Source organism: Phalacrocorax aristotelis, chromosome 5, assembly GCF_949628215.1.
Source record: "Phalacrocorax aristotelis chromosome 5, bGulAri2.1, whole genome shotgun sequence".
NCBI lineage: Eukaryota > Metazoa > Chordata > Aves > Suliformes > Phalacrocoracidae > Phalacrocorax > Phalacrocorax aristotelis.
Window position 1 is genome coordinate 45,568,278 of NC_134280.1, and position 25,603 is coordinate 45,593,880.

The following is a 25,603-nucleotide window of genomic DNA, read 5'->3' on the forward strand; positions in this document are numbered from 1 at the left end:
CTAGGACAGAGTAGAGGGGGAGGATAACCTCTCTCGACCTGCTGTCTACACTCCTTTTAATGCATCCCAGGATACCATTGGCCTTCTTGGCCACTAGGGCACGTTGCTGGCTCATGATCAGCTGCTTGTCCACCAGCGCTCCCAGGTCCTTCTCAGCAGAGCCACTTCCCAGTAGGTCAGCCCCCAACCTGTACTGGTGCATGGGGTTGTTCCCCACCAGGTGCAGGACCTTGCCCTTGCTTTTTTTGAATTTCATCAGGTTCCCCCCAGCCCAGCTCTCAAGCCTGTCCAGGTCTCGCTGGATGGCAGCACAGCCTTCCAGCATATCAGCCACTCCTCCCAGCTTGGTGTCATCAGCAAACTTGCTGAGGTTACACTCTATCCCATCATCCAGGTCACTGATGAATATGTTGAACAGGACTGGACCCAGCACAGACCCCTGGGGAACACCGCTAGTGACAGGCCTCCATCCAGACTCTGCCTTGTTGACCACAACCCTCTGAGTTCTGTTGTTGAGCCAGTTCTCTGTCCACCTCACTGTCCACTCATCCAACCCACACTCTCTTAGCTAGCCTGTGAGGATGCTATGGGAGACAGTGTTGAATGCCTTACTGAAGTCAAGATAGACAACATCCACTGCTCTCCCTTCGTCGACCCAGCCAGTCACGCCATCATAGAAGGCTATCAGCTTGGTCAAGCATGATCTTCCCTTGGTGAATCCATGTTGACTGTTTCTGATAACCTCCTTGTTGTCTGCATGCCTGGAGATGACCTCCAGGATGAACTGCTCCATCACTCTTCCAGGGATGGAGGTGAGGCTGACTGGTCTATAGTTCCCCAGGTCCTCCTTCTTGCTCTTTTTGAAGATTGGAGTGATATTTGCTTTCCTCCAGTCCTTGGGCACATCTCCTGTCCTCCATGACCTTTCAAAGATGATGGAGAGTGGCTCAGCAAGAACAACTGCCAGCTTCCTCAGCACTCATGGGTGCATCCCATCGGGGCCCATGAATTGTAAGGATCCAGTTTGCATTGGTGATCTCTGACCCAATCCTTCTCAACCGATGGTAAGACTTTCTTTCTCCAGATTTTTTTCTCTCTCATCTGGGGGATGAGATGCCTGATGGCCAGCCTTAGTAGTGAAGACTGAAGCAAAGAAGGCATTCAGTAACTCCGCCTTCTCTGCATCTTGCGTCACCAGGGCACCCCCCTCATTCAGTAGTGGGCCCACAGTTTCCCCAGTCTCTCTTTTACTACTGATGTGTTTGAAGAAGCTCTTCTTGTTATCTTTGACATGCACTGCCAGATTTAATTCCAAGTGGGCCTTGGCCTTCCTCATTACATCTCTGCATACCCTGACAACATTCCTATATTCCTCCCACGTGGCCAGTCCCTTTTTCCACACACTATGAACCTCCCTCTTCCATTTCATTTTCTCTAGAAGCTCTTTGCTCATCCATGCAGGTCTTCTGGCTCCTCTGCCTGACTTCTTCCTAGGGATGCACCAATCTTGAGCTCGGAGGAAGTGGTCCCTGAATACTGTCCAGCTCTCTTGGACCCTACTGCCTTCCAGAGCCCTAGCCCATGGGATTCCTCCTAGCAGGTCTTTGAAGAGGCCAAAGTTGGCCCTGTTGAAGTCCAGGGTTGTAATCCTACTTGCCCTGCTTCTACCTCGCAGTATCCTGAACTTGACCATCTCATGATCACTGCAGCCAAGGCTACCCCCACCTCTCACATCCTCAACCACTCCTTCCTTGTTTGTTAGGATAAGGTTGAGCAGCACATCTCGCCTTGTTGGCTCCTCCACCACCTGCATCAAAAGGTTGTCCTTGATGCTCTGCAGGAACCTCCTGGATCATGCATGGCTTGCCGTGTTGCTCTTCCAGCAAATGTCAGGGTGGTTGAAGTCCCCCATGAGGACCAGAGCCTGCAATTGAGAGGCTACTGCCAGCTGTCTGTAGAAGGCTTCATCAACTTCCTCTTCTTGATCAGGTGGCCTGCAGCAAACGCCCACAACAATGTCGCCCATATTTGTCTGACCCTTAATTTTTAATTTTTACCCACAAGCTCTCAACTTGTTCTCCTTCCACTCCAAGGCAGAGCTCGATGCATTCCAGTTGCTCCCTCACATAAGGAGCAACTCCACCAACTCGCCTTGCTGGTCTGTCTTTCCTGAAAAGCCTGTAACCATTCATGACCACATTCCACTCACGCGAGCTATCCCACCATGTCTCTGTGACTGAAATCAGATCAGAGCCCCGTGACCACACACAGACCTCTAGATCCTCCTGTTTATTCCCCATGCTGCATGCATTGGTGTACAGGCATTACAGAAAGGTGCTTGAGCATACATTCTATTCCTTTTTTCTATACCCTTGCTTTGTTTGCAGCAAATGCCTCAGCAGTTTGTGTCATTCATGATTGTTTTGAAAGATGCAGGAATACATCTCAGAAACACTGGGCAGTTGCTGTGGCAATCTTGTCCTCCTCAGACCACGATTTCCAATATTTTAAGAAGTTTCCTGATACTTTGCAGGCTTCAGGGAAGCAATGCAGAGGAGGAAAATTATTGATTTTAAAGTAAGGAAACAATGCCAGTGGATTGCTATGAGCCACAGGGCCTTGCCCTGTCAAAATAATGATGATCTCTCCCTAGCAAGGAAAAGCAGCCCCAGACCAGCTGGGCAGAGGCACAAGCCCATGGGCAAGGGAATCTGAAACCCCTGCTTTTATCATCTGTTTTAATGCAGAATGGAGCTCCAGATCAGTAGGTTAACTTCTTTTTTGTTGTTGTTCTCAGTGCATTTTCATAAGGCAGACGTGGGGAGAAAGAAACTGACCATTTAACACCATTTAACTGAGGGACTAATAATCTTAATTGCTTTTAAGAAATAAATCCCAAACAAAACTTTGAATGCATTAACTGTTTTAGAAAAAAAAGAAAAATGAACTCTCTTTCTTCAGGATAACTGCCTGCACAGATTCCAAAACAAAACAGTTTAGTCAGGTTTAATCAGTCTAGGAAAGCAACGGTTAAGGAAAACATCCTGTAAGAAAGGCACATTTTAAATGAGGGATCTCATCACTACTAAATAAACCAGAAAATAATATTGCTGGAAATCTGAGAAGTGGCATTATTTATCTGATTCTGGTCATCTTTGAAATGTTTTTAACAAGAAGAATAATGCATCCCAAAGTACCACAGATTCTAAACACAGTAGGAAATTCTTTACCCCACAGAGCTCACAATTCAGAGTGACTTATTCATTTAGGAAATAAATATATTTTGCAAGCTACAGGCATGACATGTCCAGGAAATCTTGAGTGCAGCAAAGGTCATGAGAAACAACCTAGGGAAGAGAGGCAGACATGAAGTCTAAGTTACCCCGCTTATAGTCAAACTGATACACATCTCATATATATTCCATGTGCAAATCTAAACTGAGTTTCACTGTAATCAGCACCTTTAACTTACTCTAAGACATAAAATTGCAGCTAATGTAATTTGAAAGGTAAATGGAACTGATCTCAACCATACCTGTCCCAATTACACCCAACTATCCAATGTCTTTTGCTACAGATATTTCTGATTAGGAAAGAGTAAGAAGAAGCAGAGTGAACCATGGCCACAGCCCACAGCAGAACTTCAGATGTTCTGCAGGAAAATAAACAAGAGTTAATAAATCTCACAATCTTGGCATACATGTTTCTAAATGTTCTCTCTTCCTTCAAAAGATGTGTAATCTAAGCACTCCAGCAACAATCAGGTTCCAGGCAGACAAAAGACCCTCAGCACAATTCATACGTAGATGACAGGAGTAGAGTGACTAAGTGAGATACGAGCCAAGACTCACAGGCGGACTCTCAGCTGCTTTTGCTTTCCCAATGGATAACAGATACTGCATTGAGACTCACAATGTCATGATCATGAATTTGCTGTGCTCTTAACACCTCATTTTTCTCTCCAGCTGAACTTATTTTGAAAGCACGCAGTTCACTTTCCCCTTCCTCCTTTCTTTTTTGTCCTTACTCATGAAAAGGGAAACATGAAAGACAGCATGGCTGGTTATCCTTAATGCATCTGAAAATGCAGACATTAAAAAGGGGGTTATTCTGGAACATGCCATGGTTTTCCTTGCTATTTGCACAGGCAGCTAATGATCACCCTACTAGCTTCTCTCTCTGAAGTTGTAATAATCTTACAAATGAATCCATTCAGCACATATTAAAAAGCAAGGGATGCTCCTTTGATTATAGCCTTTATGAAAATCTCCGAATATTTGTTTTGTTGCTGCACAGCTGTAATTAGGACATGCTGCTGGGAGCCGACTCAGCTGCCAGAGCAGTGGGGTTTGGAGAAACCTTCAGTGCCATAGCAACACATTCACCTCTCCCGGCATCAGTCATGGGAGCCTGGCCACAACTGAGGCCCAGCAAGCACACTTTGGCACCTCCAAGAATTAAATAAAAGGTGCCTAATTAAACTTCCTCCACTGACGGCCCGACCATGCTTATGAAGTGACACAGCCAACCCCGCACTGCAGATCTCGTGAATGAGTGGAGAGCGCGGTGCCTGCACTGTACAGCCACCCTGCTACACCCACTGCGGTCCTGCTCGGAGCACAGCAAGGGGTCACGCAGCCACCGGGCATCTCTCCACGCCCTGTTCAGGGGGCTTATGGCACCAGAGGCATCCACTTCCCACTGCAGGAAAACTAGGCAATAAGGGGTACATATGTTAGAGAGTCTTGAGGAGGCCATAGCTTTACTCTTCTGAGATGAGGATATGGGGGGACTCATTTCCATCACCACCTGTAACACTTCCCCCACAATAACCTCATCCTTCCACATGTGGGGAGGGAAACTGAGTAACCTTATGGAAATCTCCTTACCACTTAAGTGCTCAGAGGTTGATCCAAATCCCACTTATATTGTTGACTGGTTTACAAATGTTTCAGGGGAGAAAGAAAAAAAAAAAAAAGATTAAAAAAAAATTTTAAGGATGTAAAAAAAGAGCAAAATCAGGTTCATTCCTTCATTAAGGTTTGAATCTGGGTCAAATATTTCATGTTAGCTAGAAGTTAAGAGAGCATACCTTTTTCCCCCTTAATGAAGATAACATTATTAACTATATATACATTTTCCCAAAATATCCTTATTCCCTAAGTATAGCACATCTGCACTAGTCAAGCAGAGAGATTGGGGAGAAGTTAATTTTTGCACACAAAGACAGCAGCTTATGTGCTGCTGACACAGATGCACAGGCTTTTAGATAGCCTTAGTGGGGTGAATTTCACCCACAAAAAGTATAACGTCTCCTCTTTGAAAGCTGGTACTCTAAACAAACCGCTTCTGCTTTGTCTGAAAGACAAGACCTTTGTACGGAACAGATATTTTCTGCATCTGCAGGAGATGGGCTGGGGTTAAAGCAGGTCAAACCATGCAATACAGATAGCTTTGTGTTCATACTACCCACGGTGCCTATTAGGAAGGCCATAATTGTAAGAAACCATTTCTCAGCAAGGATATTTAATACAGTGCCAAAAAGTCTCCCCAGGCAGGCTTTGTTTTAAGGTTTGTGAACTTTGGGGGGAAAGGATTGTATCTCTTGTTGTGAAATGGTTCAGGGCCAGCATGTTTTTATCTCTGTTGTAATCTAAATAACACACAGCAGTGGAAACTTCACTACCAGCATCACTTGCAAGCAGACTGGGAATAGCCTGGGGCAAAACCTGAAGCGCCATCAATCATATATAAATGTAAGAACTGGCATACAATGACAGGGTATCGCAAGGACTTTTTCAAAACTGAAACAGCAAATTTAACCACAGAAATACTCTGGATGGTGATGAATTTTCTTTTACTCAGTCTTCACTGATACTCTACCTGCTAGAAGTCAGGAGTTAGAAACTGATGACATAAAACTTCTAATTCAGATCAGGGGGACTGAATAATTCCAAATGTACCAGTGAAAGATGAAGGCATGATCTGAAACACCAACCATAAGGGAGCTCACATGGCCTTAAAGTGGTACAAAAACTGACTTGTAGCTGGGCTGCTGAGCACTTTGCTCTTTGCCCCCAAAAGGAGCAAGAACACAGTCTGACCCAATCTGGCAATTCCTATTTTTGCAAAGACTGGGGAAGCTTTTTAGCAAGGACAACAAACAGAACATATTGATAAAACCAGATCTCCTGCAAGGGGCAGGACTCCACAGGCTGACTGCAAAATCACACTAGTTTTCAGTGGCTGAAGTTCACTACACCCCCACCTTTGCTATGCCTTTTCTTGATCAGAAATTTGAAAGCAATGCTGACTTTCAGCTTCAAAAAAAAACCAACAAAAAAAAATCCATATTTTTTTAGTGTCAAAACCTGGTTTGCAGGGCAAAACAGCCAAAGCAGCCCAGGTTTAGGCTGAGACACATAGACAACAACATAATACTCAAGCCATTCCCTGCATGGAGAGACAGCCCTTTTGGGGCGTTCTCCCCATTAGGCTACTGAGTTGTTCTGAGTTCTGCATCAAGGACAAGAAAAGTTCTCGAGTGACACAACATGTAACAGCCTCTTCTCCCATCACCACTGTCAGCATGGAGAAAATAATCTTCCTGAATATACTGGGGAGTCTTGTTGTGCAAAACGCATTTGATAAGTTATATGGCAAATTTCAAAACAAGTTTTGTGGTCACCATTCTGCATGTCTCATGGTACACAAACCACCTTACATCAGAATATTAATACCACTTAAACCTTAGACTGCTTTCCACGTTACAGTCTGAACCACACAGCTCTGAGTACATGGCCATTGGATAGAAAAAGATCAGATGGCTTGTATTCCACCTTTACTTCAGTCCCCACAAAGATGTGCTCAGAACTGTGAAAGTATCATCTAGAGCTGTTGTCTCCAAAAATGCTCTCCTGCAGCCCCTACCCAGACACCCCCTGCAAGATTCTTCTGCAGGTTCACACTGTCACCTTTTCACTAGGAGAATCCCAAGTCAACAATCAGAAGAAGGAATAGAAAGAGAGACACAGAAAACAATTTCGTCTTGAAAGCAGGCACTGTCCATGACACAGCTGAGGCTCCTCATTGACCAGCGCTGCCAGTGCTCCAGGGTTCCTGGACAACACAGAGGTTGCACTACAGGCATTTGTGTGTTGGAGGGAAAGGAATCATAGAATAATAGAACGTTAGGAATCATAGAATAATAGAACCATAGAATGGTTTGCAATGGAAAGGACCTTTAGAGATCATCTAGTCCAACCCCTTTGCAATGACCAGACACATCTTCAACTAGATCAGGTTGCTCAGAGCCCCATCCAACCTGACCTTGAATGTTTCCAGGGATGGGGCCTCCACAACCATTCTGGGCAACCTGCTCCAGTGTTTCACCGCCCTTAATGTAAAAAATTTTTTCCTTATATCCAGTCTAAATCTACCCTCCTTTAGTTTAAAACCATTACCCGTTGTACTGTCAAAAAAGGCCTTGCTAAAGAGATTGCCCCCACCCTTCCTATAGTCCCCCTTTAGGTACAGAAAGGCCACAATAAGGTCTCCCCACAGCCTTCTCTTCTCCAGGCTGAACAACCCCAACTCTCTCACCCTGTCCTTGTAGGAGAGGTGCTCCAGCCCTCAGAACTTTTTTGTGGCCCTCCTCTGGACCTGCTCCAACAGGTCCATGTCCCTCCTGTGCTGAGGGCTCCAGAGCTGGACGCAGCACGGCAGGTGGGGTCTCACCAGAGCAGAGTAGAGGGGCAGAATCACCTCCCTCGACCTGCTGGCCATGCTGCTTTTGATGCAGCCCAGGATATGGTTGGCCTTCTGGGCTGCAAGCGCACATTGCTGGCTCATGTCCAGTTTTTTATCCACCAGTACCCCCAAGTCCTTCCCTGCAGAGCTGCTCTCAATCACTTCATCCCCCAGCCTGTATCGATATCAGGGGTTGCCCCAACCCAGGTGCAGGACCTTGCACTTGGCCTTGTTGAACCTCAGGAGGTTCTCACAGGCCCACCTCTCCAGCTTGTCCAGGTTAACCAACCCAACCCCAGCTCATCCTCCAGGTAAACATGAGCAGAAACCAACTTCCCACCCAGCCCGAGAAGTCAAGTGCTTTGTCCCATCCCCAGCATCCCCTTGCCACCCTGCTGCTCCACACATGTGAATGTCAGGGACCTCAGCCAGCAATGGGCTGTTGGGCAGTTTCTGCAAACAGACGCATGTAAGACTTGAGCCAAGCATGCATGTTCCTACACTTGGAATTGCTTTAGGAAAAAGGAGAAAACCACCGCAGCTGGAAAGCTGGGGTAACAGCACTCCCATGGCTCCAGCCAACAAGCACCTGGGAGCTGCAGGCATCAAGTCAGAAGGTTGCAACTAAGCAGCATTCATAGGGGTCCTGCACTGTACTTGCATAGTAATAAGAGATGATCAGATGAACAGGCAGCCCCATAACTATGAAACAGATCACTGGGGGGGCGGGGGGGAATTGCCCAATACACCATCCAAGATCATCATGTATGTCTGTGGCAAAGGAAATGGACCACAAGGAAGTACACACCTGCCCTGAGGAGTGTGTGACACCACCTAAGGCAGGCTCAGGCGGAGTTTAAGGTTTCCAAGTCAGTTCTGAAAAGACACTTTCCATAAGGACACTGACCTGCTGGGCAGAGGTTAGCAGCAGGGGTGTACTAGCATAGACAACAGCAGGATAACAGAAGACAACCTGTAAGTTTTGGAGCCTCAGTTCTTCATTGACACTGGTTTTCAAAATACCGAAGACAGATAATGAGTGCAAGCAAAAGGAAGGTCTTTTTTGTCTTCACAAACAATAGCACGGTCATAGGAACTTTACAGACCTTGGATATTACATGATCTACTCAAGAGCTTAGGCCCCAAGCTCTTTATAACAAGGTCTCTGTTCAGAACAAAGCCAAGTCCTTCCAGCTCCTCTTAAGTGACTCTACTAGCATTCATTAGAAGGGCAGTAAAAGGGACAGCAAATGGTTTGCTAATGAAGTCTGATTCCTAGGTACACTATGAATAGAGGAGCAGTAGCATAATTACATTAGTCAAGGTAACTGAGGTCACTGCCACATTGTTGTTTGCTCTTTAATTTAAGCAAAAATAGTGTAAGGTGGCCATAATGGGGGAGGGTGGGGGGTGGGTAAGGAGGAACCATCCTGCTTTTGCATAAGTCTGACTGCACAATTATAGGATATTGGAGATGTCTAAGACAGAGCTACTGAATATTTAACCTTAGAAATGGAAGCTTGGGTGTCTCTTGTCCTGTTAACATCCACACATATCTTCCATTAACTCTAATTAGGGCTAACAGGGTGTTCACATAAGTATCTCCATAATTAATGTTAATAGTAGTTATGGGAAAACATTGACAGAAAATGAAATACCAAGTTTCTTCTCCAGGGTTAAACACTCAGAAGCCTGTCTGTCTCTCATTTCCATTTCCTTCTGTAACAGCTCTCTAATCAATTGCACGTATCCCAGACAGACTTACTCATCAAGTCTTGCAACAAGAGACACATTGCAGCCACAAGTAACAGCACATGCTGTTATTTATACAAAATATAAACACAGATACACAATACCTGACACATATTACACTGGTTCACTTCTGTGTGCTCACTGCTGGTACAGATAGTGCAACAATGTATAGACAGTGCAGACTGACACATCCCTTTTTCCTTCAAGATACCCAGGCTTCAGAGGAACACATTTTTTCTATCATTTTCAATTAACAAACCAAAGAGCTAACAAGATTATAGCAACAACCTCTATTACCCTTATTAATGCCATTGTGCCACCCCTAGTTGATAGACTCTACTATATTTCCAAATCAGATGTTATTAACAAACCATTAAATTTGTAAATGAGAACAGCAAAATTATCTGCCATAATCAGAACAGTAATAATAATGTACCTTCTGTTGTGCTTCTGACTTGAGCCCTGAACTCTGCAGCAGCAGTTCATTTAAAAGCATTAACAGACTGCGCCCAGCCAGGGGTCATTAGCTAGCACAAAGTCTCGCTCTCTGCTCTCTTATCCCATCATAAGCAGCGAATTGCCATCAAACTTGTGCAATTCTGGAGCTGAGTAGATTTATAAACTGCTTTTAGTTAGGAAAGTATTTATAAAGCCTCAGGGAACCAGAGAAGTACTGTGCTGTTTCCCTCATAAATTACAGATATTTTTTGTGGAGACTTTATGATGCTGAAGCCTTTGCCAGGGACTTCACGAAGGGGCAAAAAAGCGCCATAAGAGGAATGATGGGGAGAGGCCATGCAGACAGACAGCCAAGGAGGAAGGAGCAGGACAAAGTCCCGCTGGTGTTGGCTGTTAGAGCCAGACCAGGAGCTCCGCTCCTGGAAAATCTGACTCACACATCTAAACCCTCCCTGCACCCTAGTGCTAGCAGTCGCTGGTCCTCATACACTTTGGGGCAGCTCCAGTTACAAAACGCATGTAGCCATGAGTCCCACTGAAATTAATAGGTCATTTCTCTACAGGATAAGAAAAAAAAAATCAGTTTGTATATTTGTCAACTCACCTATACTGGCCCCATGTTACATTAAAGAAGAGACATCTCTCAGGGTGCACCTTAAATCAGAACTGGATGTGTTTTAGCTTTGCTATGTGAAAACAAACTTTTAAAAATTGTTTTGTTTTCTGCCTTGGGGAATTACTGTCTCAGGCAGGATGCTGAAGACTTAGTGGGATTTATTATTCATCATGTCAAGGATGGTTTGGGTTTTTTTTGTTTGTTTGGTGTGTGTTTTTTTGTTTAGTTTTTTGTTTGGTTTGGTTTTTTTAATCAGGCACACAGGCTTATTAATGCAGGTCCACTCAGATTTTCAATAAACCCTTCTGCCCCCCATTTTTCCCCATAAGTTTATGGGGGGAGCATGGGGAAATTACTGTTCAGGAAAGCAAGGGATAGGAAGCACAGAAGGCATGGATCTGAGGCATGCTGGCTGTCTGCAAGGGGGACAGAGCCAGCTGTCCTTCAAATGCACAAACCCCTTTGCCATTCCCTTCTCAACCCCTTTTATGAAAGGGGAGGATCACACGCAGCTCCCAGGATGGGCCCTGCTCTGGGCACCCTTACATTGCTTTTTTTGCAGCACTCAGTCCCCACACCACATCCCTCCTCTTCTGGTTTCACAGTCCACCTAGACTCTTCTGAAGATACAACTATGTCTTGCGTTGAAGCACCCACCTCACTGCTGGAGCCTGGGACCCCACAACTTTGTGAAAGTCAGAAATATCTGTAGGGGAAAAACCCTCCCCTTTTCTCAGTCAGATCTGATTTACCAGGGGTACTTCTCTGTATCCACACAGCTTTTCTCAGAAAATAAAACCAGAATATTCTTTCCCAGAGATATAGGATCAACCAGCAAAGTGAATATGACCAAACACAGACCATTTCTTCCCAAATACTGGGTTGCTTTTTGAATATTTTTTGAATATTCACTGTATACTATTTTTTACAATCACCTGAAGCAGTGGAAATATGTTTATCAGCAGCAGAACCAAGAATGACCAGAACTCTGTATTACCTGTTACAACACTGGTCCCCTCTCCACCCTGCTTATACTCTTGGCATTTAAAAATGCACAATGAAAAAGAAGATATAGTGAGTAAAAGTAACACTTGTAAAATTCCATTTTAAAATTAGAGTGTTGTAAAGGAGCAGCTACAAAATGTGGTGAAACACTAAGAATGAGTTCCCTAGACATTTTTATAGGAATTGGAATGAATGCCCAGTAAGTGTTCTTGATTGAAACTTCTGGCTACTCCGTATTTTAACTGGGTGGCTGGTGCTGCTTCAGTGTCTTGCCAGAAAGCTGACAAGGATATTAAAATAGAAAGCAGGAGAGAATCAGCCAAGAACAGTGAACAGACTGTTTATGGGAGAACAGTTCATCTTTTCTTCATTATTAGGCAACCTAGCAAGGATGTTCTCTGGTTATGCTGGATATCCAGTTAATTTTATCCAGGGCTGTGCCAAACACAAACCTATACTGGCAATATAGGTGGCATAAAGAGATGGATCTTATCTGAAGGAATTTGCATTCACTACATTTTTTTCTTCTTCCTCGGCACAATCAGAAACGATAGGAAAAGGTTTGAACTGCAAATTTTTTGTTAAGACAGCTTAGCTGGAAGCTGAAAACATGAGCTCTGAGATTTATTTTGTAACTACTTGAAATCTTTTAGTCTTTTTGTAGTTCTGCTGCCCAACTCGCTTTTACAGGTTTTCTTTTCTATTTAGCTAAAAAGCGACTGTTTTCCAGTACAAACTGTGTGCAAGTGGGATTTTGCACAGTGAAATCTTATGCTTATCTAGGGCTGTTGATATATATGAACTACTGATACATGAACAGCTGCTTAGTTTCTGATATTACACAAAATAGAACTCACCTTCTGAAAATGCATCTATCTGGACAGCTTTTCTAGTGGTGTTGAGTTTGGGGGATGACTCATCTATTTCCTATTATTCTGTATGATGGAATATCATGGAATTCCCAAGAGTCAGTTGCATCTTCCAGATGAAACCTGAATCTGTCAGCTGAGAATTTCAGTCAGTTTGGGGACAGAGAATTGTTGCTTCATTTTGTTTTAAGACTCAAAACCAGGTATTTTGTGATATTTCTGTGAATCCAGGATGGAATTATAATCGAAATGAAAAAGAGTTTTAATTAGCCAGAGGTGTGGTCAATGGGCATTAACCTGGGACACAGAAGATTCAGGCTGACATTCCTGGTCTTCCCAGTTCTCAGCATAGAACACAAGCAACCTAATTGCTAGGCTACTGACCTAAAAATTTCACCAGGCCAAACCAAGGTGGTTCTTGAAGAAGGCATCTTGTAGTGCTAGAGATCTAGATATTTTTTATTTGTTTCTGTACTTAAAACTATAGCAGGGGTTACACTTTTGGACCACAAGAGAAGAGAATCTCCCTAAAATTTCAAAACCTGACATCTGCTCCCTGAGATAGATGAAACAGAACACACCTTTTCTGTGTGACCCTAACTTAAAGATGATTCAATCTTTTACACAGATTAAAGTTCCTAGCCTTTTGAGTCTGGAAAGCAATGTTTTTCAGTGAAAGGCATTAGAGTTTGACTTATGTCCCTACTCAAAAGGCCACTTGCAATTCTATTGTACAGGTTAGGAAGCATTTTGGGAACTTAAGATGAAAGATAGTACTGGAGTGAATAGTACATAAAACAACTAACTAGCTAGACCTTAGCATCTTCCACAGAGCACTCCAACTGGACACTGAGAGATACTCTCCAACTGCAATTCACTGACACATGCATGTTTTTAAGAGGCAGAACCAAAACCAGCAGCAGAGCTACTGATATACCAGAAACAACACAAAACAACTACAGGAAGCATGGATCCTAATTACCCACACAGAAATTTCCATCAGGGTAACATCATAATTTTTTGCCCCGCCAGATCTACGTGTCTGCCCTTGGCAAAGCCCCGTTATGGTGCTGTGCGGTAAGAGCTGGGGCACTGCACTCTACCACAGACCAGCCTCAGTTCCCTTTTAAGGGAAAGCGCAAGTGACACCACGCAGCCCAGGCTGGCATTTCTCAAGAACCAAAAGTAACCACAACAGTCATCCACATCCAGAAGCCATAAAAAAGTATTTTCTTTCTCTCTCTAAAATAAAATAAACCCTTCTTATAACCATCCTAACCACAACAGATACTTCAGCTTACAAACACTCTCAAAGCTGCAGTGGGCAATTAATCAGACATGTCACCTCCAGCAACTCATCTCCGGAGTTGGTTGCTATACGGCCATAATATATAAAGAGGCTTTTTCCTGGTGATCCTCAGAGCCAAGACTCCTTTTGTTGCTTCTTCTTTAAACAAACGCTCCTGTAAATTAGAGCTGAATCTAAATTTAGCATTCAGTCCTAATTATTTTCCTCTAATTAGTGATTTGAGGGTGGGTTTGGTTCTGATAGGCTGATACACTGTCATACTCATCTAAAAAATATAATTCAGTTAACCCAACTCCAAATGCACATATATGATATCTCCACTATATTAACTCATCATCATCACATAAATCACTCTGAAGCCAACCAAGATCTTCTGTTTTCTAGGCAAACTGTCTCAAAAGAACAATAACAACAAAATCAATAATGGGCAAAAGAAGCTTCTGCAATGTCATGAAGGACCAGCAAAATGCTCCGAGGTCATGCCCAAACACAGCTGTAACATCCCATCCCTTCCACATCACTCAGAAGGATAAGAGAGCATTTTCAATAAAGCCACAGAAAATGAAGGCTTATACATCTTTGATGTCCCACAGCTGGAGGGAAGGACAGTAATTAAAAGTCCACTAATCTTGTACCATTTCCCTTTCATTAGTTTAAATTTTGAATTTTGGATGGTGCTGAATCTAGAAAGAGGGGTTAATTGTTTAACCTAACAAAAATAATTACGCCTCTTTTGGCTCTGCCTTTTGGCCTGTTTCATATATTTAGTTTCCCAAAGGATTTGAAGCTCAACACACTGCTAAACTCTTTAGTGAATACTGTACCTGTGGATTCACTAAATAAAAGTCCAAGACTGGACTCCAAGCTTTTTATAGAATTTGGATCTACCTGTTGTACATGCTGTGGAAAAAAAAAACCCAAACTCCCAACATTTCTTTGAAACAAAATTTGAAATCAGGTTCATTTTTTTTAATTCAGTGTTTTAGTATTGCACATGTTCAATTCAGTTCCTGTCACACCACTTTTTACCATAAGTTGGCTAGGAGAGGAGGTAGTGTGGCACAGTTAACTCTGGTTTAGAACTCTCTCAAGCAGTTTTTTCAATCAGAATTTTCTGTAGTTCTATAACTATTTGTACTCCTGTATGTTGTGAGCTATGGGTTGTTTTGTTTTTTTTTTTCCCCCAATAAAGAGGTAGAGTTGAGTAGTGATGATTCTTTACTCTCTCAATAAAGCTGATGTTCAGCCCAGCCTTGTCATTCATGCAGATCTGTCTACAGAGGTAAAAATCTCAATCGCCATTCTGGTCACTGTCTTTTAAAGCTCCTTCATACTAATATGGTTCCCAAAAATGTTACTCCACTCTTCATTTCAGCAGGAACCAGAGTACACACTCATTCCTCCCATCTACTTTATCACTCCAGAAATTATGCAGCCCTTTTGACTACTGTCAATATTAGGATTAAATAAAAAAAAAAAAATCAGGGAGGAGAAAGGGGACTGTTTTTACTTTTAAACAGGAAAATTTATGTGGTGTAAAGTGCTTAATCCAACAGGTCAGAGGGATATTATTGCCAAAATCTGATTAAGATATAGCATTTTATTGATACCCTTAGTTAGTGTGTACTTGGTTTACCTAAACAAATGATCTGGTAAAAGACCTAAGATATTTATTTATGAAGACAGGAAGGAGAGAGGAATAAACAATTTATATGACAAAATCCCTGTACCTGTCTATAGCCATTTTATGTCTAACTTCACCTGCAGCAAGAGAAAGAAGGGCTTGTCATTCCTGCTTACCACAGATACTAAGCTTCTATGAATAGTGTTATTTGCTGACAATCAGTAGCTTTATGTGCATATTTTTATACATTATGTATATATATATGAATATCTATACATACACACAGAGCCAAGACAAAGCAGATTCTAATCTTCTGCCCAGCCTTTCAACAGTTTCCTCACAAGGAGTCTCAGTGAACCGCATCTTTCATCCTCTGCCATTCTTTATACATGTGTAAATAGAAATACAAAGTGTGAACTACATTGGAAAAATACACTTGTGTCATTGATCACTTTGCACTCATTTTGCAGAGATACAAATACTTTCATAAATAATATTTTTGGAAGACCTAGGAAAAGTTGCTCTGAGTTTCCTGACCTTCTACTATCTGTCTTGAAACCCTTTAGGTTTTCAGCCTTCGAACAGTTTTGTTTCTAATATTACCTCAAAGTTAGGTGTTGTCCTTCTTCATCAATGAAGATGAGCCAATCTTCACACAGGATAGATTTTGTCCATTGTTGAGTTCCATATCATGGAGATTATGTGTTTTTAGAAGCCCAACATGGAACCTATTTAAGACCAAACCCAGTATGACCTAGTACGGTCAGCAGACAGGTCATTGACTTCAATGTGGTCTTGCTCAGGTGTTCATTTCACCCCCACTGCATTATACTTATTTGTTTTCTCATTTTACATTAAAGTTAAATGTACATGTTCTTAGATGAGACAGTATTTCTGTCATGCAAATTTACAGTGCTTCAAACAAGACAACCCTGGTTCATTATTTGAGAACTTGCATGCTGTCTCAATATAAATGTTAATTACTGCTACTTTACTAATGCTCACTGACACAGTCCCCAAGTGCTGTTTGAAACAGCATAGTGCTCTACAGACATAAACAGCAAAAACTGTTGCATTACAATATGAACTAGCTGAAATTTAGAGCTTAAAAATAATTTTGACTGATCCTAGTTAGTAAAGTTCATAGACATTTACGCATGTGCTATACAAAAGGGCATCCTGCTAATGATGAGCTTTCATGTGCTCAGCTAAGGAGAGAGAGGAGAAAGTTCTTGCAGTGCACTTAGCATAGTCCTATCTGAACACAGGAATAATGCATGACTTGGCCAATTGCTGTCACCAAGCAGTGATGTGTATGAAGTGCAAAGAGCATTTTCATGTTTAAGGGGAAATACTTTATTTTAAATATTCAACAGTCACTGTCTTCCTCGTATTGTTCTCGCAGGGTCTTGGCCAAAAGGAATGCAGCTCACAGGCTCTGATGCCATGTTGCCAGGAAGGCTGCTTGTCAGCAGTTGTAGCGTGCGCAACAGCAGGAGGCTCAGAACAAGCATGTGAAATAAAATGCTTATTCTAGAGACAACACAATGGCTGGTTTTATAAGTGGCATGAAGCGCTTCACCCTGTGGGAGCCCTCAGATCTCTGCACTGAGCAGCTGGGTTGCTCTTTTCTCCTATCAATAATACTGATAAATAATAATAATGATAGCAAAGTAAAAGGAAACCCTTACAAGTTGCATCAGGTGGACTTAATGCTCCTGTCTCCAAGTGCTCAGGCCTTAATTCCCCCAGCCCTTCCCCCACAGTCCCCCACTTTCACAGGGCTGGCTGGGGGGCTGAGATACAGGGCTGCCCTGTATCCAGGCAACAGGCATCGCTGAGGCTCTGCAAAACTTTGTAATACACAGAAGGACCAGCTGGGGCAGGTACCCCCACAGACTTCACAGACTGCGTGAGAGAAGGAGATTTTTCAACTTTAAAGAATAAAGGCAGAGTGTAAAGCAAGATCTCCAACTACCTTCTGACAATGAAAGCATGTTCCCAGGTCTCCCTGGGGCTGCCTGCTTTCCCAGCACTGCTCACTGGGAAGGTGCCAGGGACAGTCTGCAAAACTTATTGTGACTTTTTATTTCTCAGTGCTGTATATGCTCTCACCTAGGTCCACCTCCTTCCTACTGCAGGAACTTTCCAAATTTACTAGCCACCTATAGGTAGCAGTCTCAATTCCTGGAGCCGTATTTTGGCCAGGCAAAACCTACCTGTCATAATTAATGGACATGCACTCACATCACCAGGCTTCAAAGATGGTCTGTGGAAGAAAAGGTCAGCTGAGAACAAATGATCCATCAATCCTTATATTCACAGGGGGAAATGTTCTTCACTGGTAACAGGATAAACTTCTAGTGCCAGGGAGGTAAGTGGGAGTATTACCACTAACTTCAGCAACATCCAGATTTCATTCACAGTGCTTCAGGCAGGTTTACTCACGAAGCCCTGTTCCACCCTCCTCCCCTATACCGCCGATGTTGACAGAGATTGAGATGGCCTTACTTTGGTGGAGGTTCAGTATGTGGGGAAAGACCAAAGGACACCATGAACTAAGAAAGTTACAGACAAGAGCTAAAAACCACACAAAGCTGGTCGCCGAGCACCTTCAATTCACAGATGATCTACAGGCCACTGGCACTCAAAATACAAATTGCAGAGGATGAAGTGATTTGACAGAGAACTGGAAGTATACTCATATGGCTTCTGTAGTGTTCAACTGCCTCCCAAACAATTGCTGGAGTTGCCATATGGACAGTATATACAGGAAAGAATGATCATGAGAAGAAAGAAATGTATGACAAATTGTTGCATTAAGATGCTGTGATTCAAACACCGTACAGCAAACACAACAGATAGTCTAACCTTCCTCATTGTCACTGTACTGATATACTATCCAGTCGGGATTTTTGCTTTCATTCACCATGACTAGAAACATTAAACAAACACTACCTAGGGGTGCATGAAATGCTAAAATCAGGAGCACTCTTTGGAGTTTGTGAATTCTCATGGCTTCTGCTGTAATCTCAGCTCCCTGGCCTGGGCCTTCCCTCCTCTCTTAACAATATATGCAGCCTCACTGTCTTGGCAAATAGCTTCTTTTCCTTCTAGTAGCAACAGCTGTTATTGTAGGAGACAGTTACTCATTAAGAGAGGTAAAAAACTACCTCCCTGGAATAAAGCATCACCTCCAGTTGAACTCTGGTGAAAACTAAGTAGAGTCCTTCTTCGCTCTTTTGTGAGCAATGACATGGAACATCAGAAGGGACTGGACAAAGTGCACATTATACAGGTGTCCTCAAGCTGATTAATTCATAGTATGCAATGCCCACTACTGCTGCAAAGGGCAGCTCTAGTGCCAGAAGGCCAGATCTTTTGGAATACAGGGTGCGTCCTCCCCATCCAACTACACCAACTTTACAACAATTTGCTCAAGTCAGAAGTGTGAGCTGAGACCTAGGTACCAGGTGCTTCTAGATTTCAATCCCAGTTCGCCCACAGATTAACTCAGAGGGAAGGCAAAGTTCTCTTTATCTTTTACATCAAACCAGACTTGCCCACAAACTTACACATATAAAGACTGTCTTGAATCACATAAATCTCCTTTACAGCCTCTCCCTCCCGAACATGCCCTTTTTGCAAAAAGCCCTTTGCAACATTGCTTCAGCAAAAGCAAGAAGACAACAAGCAGTTGACTATGGCAGAGCTGAATTGCACTGAAGAACCTGGAGGCAGAGGAAAGACAAGATAGGGAACAGGGCAGTTCAGCGATATGGCACCCCTGCAAAGCTGAAGCACAGAGGTCCTTTCTGAGACAAGGAGTGCTCCAGGTCAGAGGTGACAGCAAATATCCAAGGGGACTACTTAATCTTGAACTACGAGACCATTGAGACATTCAGAGTGCACTTCAGCAAGGCCCTACCATCACTGGCTTCTTCAGGACCTACAACTTTAAACACCCATTTATGTGTATTAGAGAAAACAAGCCAGATGGCTTAGCCCATTGCAAGACCACGCTCTTCTGACTGGTGCTAGTCTGTGCAAATCAATCCCTCATTCAGAAATTAAAATGAAAATGAGCAGCACTGAAAGACACAACAGAGCAGCTCTGATGGAGAAGGAACCCAGAGCAATGCTGATTGATTATTCCCAGAATGCCTTTCCCAGAAGCATTAATGAAGTACGTGCCTGGGACAGAAGCCCTAAGCAGTGCATGGAAACATCTGAAAAGCTCGCCGAGCCCTCCCCTGCACCGACAGACCTCCCTGCCTGATGAGCATATTTAAAACAGTTCCACAAAGCACTACAGCCTGGGTTCCTACTAAAACCAACATTCCCTTCCTGCATCTCCTCCCCTTTAAATCAAGCTCAAACCCCCAAACTGGGAGCACCTCCAGTATGTGTGTAATGGTATCTATCCAACATTCCTCAGTAATAGCATCACTTGGGATGGGGAGGAGAGAGCTGCTCATTGGGGAAGGCATCATATGAAGGACACAGGCAAGAGAGGCAAATTACAAACAATATCCTTTGAAGGTTTCAAACAGAGGCTACTGCTGGTGCTGAGGACAGTCATTTTAATCCTCAGCTGCAAGTCACTGGAACTCAATAAAAGAGAATTAGCAAACAAAACATTTAATGATAACTATGAGCACTCATGCTTTATTCCTGGACTTGCAGCTGAGAGTATTCAGTAACTCAGAGCTGGATGGGAAAATAGGAACAAGAAAAGCAACAGCGGACTACCTGCAACTACAAGCAACAAAAGCAACTCATCAGCAGAAGCAAGAGTAACACCCTGATCATTGTTCTTCTGCCAGACAAACCCCAAACTCCTTCAGCAATGGAGCACAAATTAATTTTATATTAGCAAAAGCCAAGAAAAATTACTCTGTGAAAGTATCATCAGAAGGAATATAGCAAGATGATGAACATATTTTGCTGTTTGGGTGACAAAACAAAACAAAACAAAACAAAAAAAAAACACAGAAGGGAAGAATTGCTTTAGCTTGAACTGGAACATTTTTCTTCTGAAGCAAAATAATACACAATGGTATTACTTCACATCAAGCCCCCAAATTTTGATTAATCTAAGATGAAACTTTATTTTTTTTATATTTCCTAACTTTAAAAATGAAACACACCACCACCACCCCCAAAACACCACACCAAACGAACCAAAAGCTCTTTTTACAAAAAGTTTGGATAAATTTTGATAGGAAAATGTGGTTTTCATTTTTAAATGTAGAAAGGAACAGCTTTGGCATTTCTAAAACAGAAGTATGTCATTAAAAATTCTAGAAGTAAGTATTTTGATGTTTAAAAATATATACGTAACCCTTTTGCTGACTGAAACTATTTGCTTAATTTCAATTTGATTATATGAAGATTTATGGTCCCTGTAAAGATTCTGGAAAAAAGGTTTATGTAATTTCTGTCTTTCATAAAAATGATCTAGTAGAGAGATGTGATTCATAGACTTGATACACACAGCTGATTTTCTAATATACACAGGAGAAGAAATATCAGATTGCTATACTTTTCAACAATTACCATTATCCTTGATCAACAGAAAAAAAAGTCCAAGACCTCAAGCAGATAAGGCAGCACTTTCAGCCTTGTACTCCTAATGCTCAGGACTATTGAGTAATCTCAGGGATTTATATTGCTAGTCCTTGTCGTGGTTTAGTCGCCAACTCAGCCCTGCACAGTTGCTCACTCACTCCCCCAACGGTGGGATGGGGGAGAGAATCAGAAGGGTAATGCTCGTGGGTTGAGATAAGAACAGTTTAATAATTAAAATAAATAAATAAGTAAAACAAAAATGCAATCAAAGGAAAGCAATGAGAGGCCCGGAACTCGGGGCGGGGAGGAGAGGATGATGAACCACCGAAACAAACCACATGCAACACATCTGCTCCCCACCCGATGACCCGACGACGACGCTTCCCCGAGCCACAATTGCCCCCCGTTAATATACTGGTCTGGGCATGGTGTCACATGGTAGGGAATGAACATCCCATTGGCCAGTCGGGGTCAGCTGCCCCGGCTGTGGCCCCGCCCCTCCCAGCCTCCCGCCAACGCAGCAGAGCGCCAGGAAGCTGAAAAGGTCCCCGACCCCCACAGTGAACAGAATTAACCCCTTCTCAGCCAAAACCAGCACATTCTCCACCCCTTATTCCATACCATTTACGCCCCACCCAGGTCCCGTACGATCCAATACAACCTCACCAACCACCCCCCCTTCCCCTTCCCATCCTTTAACATAATACACAGGCATCATTCCCTTAGTCTATGGACCTTCCCTGTAAAATGTCCATTGAGTTCATCCAGTCCGCAACTCTGGGCTCCATCTGTCGTATCAGTCTTTCCGGGTGGGAGAGGTGGTGTGTGGCGTTGGGTTGCTGCATACCGAGTCAGTCATTGTTCCGTCACTGCTGCACTTTGCTTGTTTCACAGTTTATCTTCCATGGATTGGGAGGCTTGTACTATGATATCATTGATACAACACAGAGATGACACACAATATTATACAGCAGTTCGCATTGTGCCATTCAGTTCATTGGCTGTTTTTGCCCAAAATCAAATCCCCATGAGGCACACATCGGACTTCTCCATCCTCCCGCGTCACCCACCAAGTGCACCCAGGTCCTCCAGCAAAAGCAATCCCACAAATGGGTTTGCCTTTGCCTGAGGCAGGAAGAACCCAGACTGTTTTGCCCAGCATATTTTTTACATGCACTACAGGGACTCTGTCCCCTTCCACAGTACGTAGGATTTCTGACTGGGCAGGGCCAGCTCGATTGGCAGATCCCCTCATGTTGACTAACCAGGTGGCTTTAGCTCAATGTGTATCCCAGTGCTTGAATGTTCCACCCCCCACTGCTCTTAGCGCAGTTTTTAACAGTCCATTGTACTGTTCAATTTTCCCAGAGGCTGGTGCGTGATAGGGGATGTGATACACCTGCTCAATGCCATGCTCTTTGGCCCAGATGCCTATGAGGTTATTTCAGAAATGAGTCCCGTTGTCTGACTCAGTTCTCTCTGGGGTGCCATGTCGCCACAGGACTTGTTTTTCAAGACCCAGGATAGTGTTCCGGGCAGTGGCATGGGGGACAGGGTATGTTTCCAGACAGCCAGTCATTGTTTCTACCATTGTAAGCACACGGTGCTTGCCTTGGCGCGTTTGTGGGAGTGTGCTATAGTCAATTTGCCAGGCCTCCCCACATTTATATTTCAGCCATCGTCCCCCATACCACAGAGGCTTTACCTGCTTCGCTTGCTTGATTGCAGCGCACGTTTCATATTCATGGATAGCCTGTGCAATAGCGTCCGTGGTCAAGTCCACCCCTCAATCACGAGCCCACCTGTATGTTGCATCTCTCCCTTGATGGCCTGAGGTGTCATGGGCCCACTGAGCGAGAAATAGATCACCCTTATGTTGCCAGTCCAGATCAACCTGACCCACTTCAATCTTGGCAGCCTGGTCTACCTGCCGGTTGTTCCGATGTTCTTCAGTGGCCTGACTCTTGGGGACGTGAGCATCCACATGGCGTACCTTTACAACCAGGTTCTCTACCCGGGCAGCAATATCTTGCCACAATGTGGCAGCCCAGATGGGTTTGCCTCTACGCTGCCAGTTGCTTTGCTTCCACTGCTGCAGCCAGCCCCACAGGGCATTTGCCACCATCCAGGAGTCAGTATAGAGATAGAGCACTGGCCACTTTTCCCATTCAGCAATGTCTAAGGCCAGCGGGATGGCCTTTACCTCTGCAAACTGGCTCGATTCACCTTCTCCTTCAGCAGTTTCTGTGACTTGTCGTGTAGGACTCCATACGGCAGCCTTCCATCTCCGGTGCGTTCCCACAAGGTGACAGGACCCATCAGTGAACAGGGCATAGTGCTTTTCATCTTCTGACATTTTGTTATACAGTGGGGCTTCTTCAGCACGTGTCACTTCCTCCTCTGATGATAATCCAAAATCTTTGCCTTCTAGCAATTCCAAGATTCCTGGGCGGCTGGGGTTTCCTACCCGAGCCCGCTGGGTGATCAGTGCAACCCATTTACTCCATGCAGCATCAGTCGCATGGCGTGTAGAGGGGATGTTTCCTTTGAACATCCAGCCCAGCACCGGCAGTCAGCATGCCAGGAGCAACTGTGCTTCAGTACCAACTGCTTCTGAAGCTGCTCGAACCCCTTCATATGCTGCCAATATCTCTTTTTCAGCTGGAGTATAGTGGGCTTCGGACCCTCTGTATCCCCGACTCCAAAACCCTAGGGGTTGACCTCGGGTCTCCCCTGGCACTTTCTGCCAGAGGCTCCAGGTAGGGCCATTCACCCTGGCTGCAGTGTAGAGCACATTTTTTACATCTTGTCCTGCCCGGACTGGCCCAAGAGCTACTGCATGAATTATTTCCTGTTTAATCTGTTCAAAGGCTTGTCGTTGCTCAGGGCCCCGTTTGAAATCATTCTTCTTCCAGGTCACTTGAGAGAGAGGGCTTACGATCAGACTGTAATTTGGAATATGGATTCTCCAAAAACCCACAACGCCCAAGAAAGCTTGTGTTTCCTCTTTGCTAGTTGGTGGAGACATGGCTGCTATTTTGTTGATCACATCCATTGGGATCTGACGACGTCCATCTTGCCATAATAATAAAAAACAACAACAACAACAAAAATGCAATGGAAAGGAAACAACGAGAGGCACAAAACTTGGGGGGGGTGGGGGAGGGGATGATGAACCACCGAAACAAACCACACACAAGGCAGCCGCTCACCACCCGATGCCGCACCTCCCCGAGCCACAACTGCCCCTCTTAATACAGTGGTCACGGTGTCACATGGTAGGGAATGAACATCCCATTGGCTAGTCGGGGTCAGCTGCCACGGCTGTGGCCCCGCCCCTCCCAGCCTCCCGCCGATGCGGCAGAGTGCGGGAAGCTGGAAAGGTCCCCGACCCCCACAGTGAACAGAATTAACCCCTTCTCAGCCAAAACCAGCACAGTCCTAAACATCCGGATTCAGATTTACAATTACATCCAGCTATTTTGAAGTTTTCCAAATGAGTTCTTTCCAGTGACATCTTAAAAAAAACCCAACAACCAAACAAGAAAAACCAAACAAAAAAAACCACTTCATTAATACGTTTTAAAAGCCACCATCACTTATCCCCTTTTCCTGGGATGAAGACTTGTTGAATATACTCAACTTTATCCAGCGTGTGGTCATACTAAGTCACGAGGAGAATCAGAGCTTTGCTGTACTGATCTTCAGGTATTTTAAATGACCATAAATTGTATTCATGTAAGTAGTCCGAGCATACAGTCTTTATTCTGAACACTGGCTTTCAGCAGAAGGAGGTGGGATAGCAGAATGCCAGCTCCTGGTTCTAATCAGTTCAGTGAGAGTTTGGCCTTCAGCTGCTACCAGATAACATACGAAATTGGGAGATGGAAAGGGAAATGGAAAAGCAAAGGCAGTTCTGGCAAGTGATTCCACTTTCCAGTAACATGATCCATATACTAAGCCGACTCAACTATCAGGCCGATAACTTGTGATGAACTTACAGCTCCATTCTGAGAGCTGAACACTTAAGCATAGGAAAAAAAAGGACAAACTGATTCCTACCCTTTTTGTTGACTGAATACTTGTGGGAGAAAAATTAAAATTGAGGATATTATTTTTAGCCTCCTTGAAATGTGTTCTTGGAGGTGCTTTGCAGCCACAAATGTTATAAATGGTCCAGATTAGTTTGAGGAGTCAGTAACAAATTCTGCCTCAACATACATGTCACCTGTATTGCACTGGCTGTTTGTCTGTCTCTCTCTAGCATCAGCAAGGGCTACCCAGGTAGTAGGCGGGAATGCCCAAGCCTGATAACTGCTCCTGCCACAGAACATGGGGAAACCATCAGGTCAGGTAGCCATAAACTCTAATAGCCTGTCATCAACAGTCACCAGGGAAAGGTGCCAGAAACAGTTTGAGATTGGCAATTACAGAACAGCCCGTTCCCAGGAAAAGCTTCCTCCCACCCTCCTGGGTTCAGGGGCTGGCTCGTGCCGTGCAGCACGGAGGGACTGAGCCTGTTAAAGCTCCTATAGACTTTAAAATTTCAAGCCAATGCTACAGCCTGTCTGAAAACTAGCACCTGGTGAGTGTTGGGGGATTTGAAAATAAACCTTCCACAAATGATTAAAAAAGGAAGTTTATGTTGC

The 25,603-nt window shown here is 43.9% G+C and overlaps 1 protein-coding gene across 12 annotated transcripts in view; it reads right to left on the bottom strand.

The window, feature by feature from the left end:
* Window positions 1-25,603, bottom strand: part of TSPAN18 (tetraspanin 18) — a 169,707-nt gene that overhangs the window by 48,932 nt on the left and 95,172 nt on the right. The window contains exon 1 of one of the 12 annotated variants that reach the window (XM_075094266.1): window positions 4,890-4,935. The exons of the other annotated variants lie outside the window; for them this stretch is intronic. The gene's annotated coding sequence lies outside the window, so the exon portion shown is untranslated. Of the gene's footprint in view, window positions 1-4,889; window positions 4,936-25,603 lie in introns of those variants that run through there. 12 annotated transcript variants of the gene reach the window in all.